Genomic DNA, 3,094 nt, shown 5'->3' with positions numbered 1-3,094 from the left:
TCTGTGAGTTTGAGACCAGCCTGGTCTACAAGAGCTAGTTCCAGGACAGGCTCCAAAACCACAGAGAAACCCTGTCTCGGAAAAAAAAAAAAAAAGAAATTGCAAGTCTGAGTTGAAAGCTACTTTAGGCAACAAATTAACACTCTGTATACACATATACATGTGTGTATACATGTGTGTGTACGTGTGTGTGTGTGGAGAGAGAGAGAGAGAGAGAGAGAGAGATGGTTGAGAAGTACTCCTTGCTCTTGCAGAGGACAGGAGTTCAGAGCTCAGCACCCATGTGGGGCAGCTCATAACCAACTGTAACTCTAGCATACTGTCCGATGCCCTCAGGTACCCTCTACCGGATCTGCATTTGTGTAATTTTTGTTCTCCTAGTGTGGTGACCCATGGCTGTAACTCTCCCAGTATTTTGGTGTTTGGTGTGGAGGCTGGAGAATCAGCAGTTCAAAGTGAAGGTAAGCATAAAGAGTTTGAGCCTGTCTGGATTATACAAAACTCAAAACCAAGTGGATACACAAAAAGAACACCTAAAGCCATTTAAGACTGTGCTAGAGCTAGGGAGATGGCCCAGCTAATAAAGTGCCGGCCACACAAGCAGGAGGTCATTAGTCCAGATGCCCGGCACCCATAGGGTTTGCACCTATAATCCCCATACTGCGGAGATAAAAGAGGATGCCAGACTCACAAGCATCCAGTCCAGTCAAATAGGGCAAATTCCAGGTGTAGTGAGAGACTTTGTCTCAAAAAATAAAGGGACTGGATGGAGAGGAGGGAGGGGAACCAAGGTCGGAATGTAAAATAAACTATATAAATATAAATAAACTATATAAAACTATATAAACTATATAAAACAAGGGGGGTATAAAGTGAAGGGTTAGCAAGGTGGCTCACTGTGGGTAAAAGATCTTGCCTTGAAAGTCTGATGCCCTGAGTTCAACCCCTGGAACTCAAGTAGAGGCTGGAGAAGAGAACTGATTCCACAAAGTTCTTCTCTGACCAGCACACCTGACACTGCAGTGTTCGTGCCTACGTATGCATATCATACACCCACATATTAATAATAATGTTTTGAAGAGGAGAGGCAGCATGGTGGCTCGTGCATAGTGGCTCATTGTGGCATCATACACCCACATACTAATAATAATTTTTTTTAAAGTGGAGGTCAAACATGGTGGCTCACGCCTTTAGACCCAGCATTTGGGAAACAGAGGCAAGTGGATCTCTGTGAGTTCAAGACCAGCCTAGTTTATATTAGTGAGTTCCAGGACAGCCAGGGATAATGTAGAAAGTCTGATGCTTCAAAACAAATAAACGAGCCGGGCGGTGGTGGCGCACGCCTTTAATCCCAGCACTCGGGAGGCAGAGGCAGGCGGATCTCTGTGAGTTCGAGACCAGCCTGGTCTACAAAAGCTAGTTCCAGGACAGGCTCCAAAACCACAGAGAAACCCTGTCTCGAAAAACCAAAAAAAAAAAAAAAAAAAAAAAAAACAAACAAAACAAAAGCACATAAAAACAAAACGTGGCGAGCCATAAAGGGAGACATCTGATGTGGACGTCTGTCATCCACATGCACAAGTTCCACAGGCAAACACACACGCATACATACGCAAAATTATGGACTGTTTGGGTGGTGGCTTATGACTGTAACCTGAGCACTTGGGAGGCTGAGGCAGGAGGATGATTCCAGGCCAGCCTTGGCTACTTAGTGAGATCATGTGTCAATAAGGACAACAAAGAGGAGGAGGAGGAAAGGAAAATTTGCAGCCTGGGTAGAGTTCCGACGGACAACAGTTGTTGAGCGTGCATACGGCCCTAAATTAGACTACCAGGCACCGCAATGATGTCTCATTAACAAACGTATCGACTTCAATAAATAGATCCATCTTGGTAGTTCTATGAGCAAATTTTACATAGAAAGTAAAAACACTGGCTCAGCGGTTAAGAGCACCGACTACTCTTCCAGAGAACCCAGGTTCAAGTCTCAGTACCCACATGGCAGCTAACAACTGTCTATAACTCCAAGTTCTGACACCCTCACACAGACATACATGCAGGCAAAACACCAATGCACATAAAATAAATAATTTTTCAAAAGAAAGGGAAAACATAATTTAATTTGAGCAATTCAAAATTTCAGGAAATTCTGGAGGTAAATTGACCAGTGTCAGAAAAATAAGCCCTCTGCTTCAGCAGTGTGCACGTGACTGTCCTCAATACTCCTGTTGGAGTCAAGAGCCTTGTTCCATGAGTCACTGGTTCCTCTTTCTGCCTATACCCTCATCAACTCTCAAATGACAACTTCCTCTCAGCATAAAACACAGGCATCAGTTTCTCCATGGGGATGGGGAGAAGTGACGATCTTCGCCTCCCTTCCCTTCATGATCCGTCTTCTGGGGCAACTTCTTAATCTTGCATCGCCACTGAAACTTGATCAAATTGATCTTGGTTGTATATCGGTGAACACATTTAATCCTTTCCTTTCTGTCATCTACAACACGTGGCCTAGCTGTCACTCCTTACACCTTGAAATTGTTCCTCCTTGGTTTTCAACACCCCTCAAAAGCCAGTTTTCACAGGCAGTGGTGGCATGCACACACCTTTATTCCCAGTGCTCGGGAGGCAGAGGCAGGTGGATCTCTGTGTCAGAGCAAAATCCAGGACAGCCAAGGCTACAGAGAAATCCTGTCTCGAAAAACCAAATTAAGCCAGGCGGTGGTGGCGCACGCCTTTAATCCCAGCACTCGGGAGGCAGAGGCAGGCGGATCTCTGTAAGTTCGAGACCAGCCTGGTCCACAGAGCTAGTTCCAGGACAGGCTCCAAAGCCACAGAGAAACCCTGTCTCGAAAAAACAAAAAAAAAAAAAAGAAGAAGAAAAACCAAATTAATAGTAATAATAATGATAATTTCTACCTTCCTTTTCTGACAGGGCCCCTCCCTCTTCCTCCACCCAGCACTTAAAATATATGTCCCTCTAATTCTGGTCTATTTCAGCAAGAGATTGTCACCATAAGAATGCTTTCTCCCAGAGCCTGGGGGTATAACCCTGTAAGGGAGCTCATGCCAAGACACATCCTCACACACACCCCAA

The sequence above is a fragment of the Microtus ochrogaster genome, chromosome 7, assembly GCF_000317375.1.
Source record: "Microtus ochrogaster isolate Prairie Vole_2 chromosome 7, MicOch1.0, whole genome shotgun sequence".
NCBI classification, from domain to species: domain Eukaryota; kingdom Metazoa; phylum Chordata; class Mammalia; order Rodentia; family Cricetidae; genus Microtus; species Microtus ochrogaster.
Note: the sequence above shows the minus strand (reverse complement) of the source record.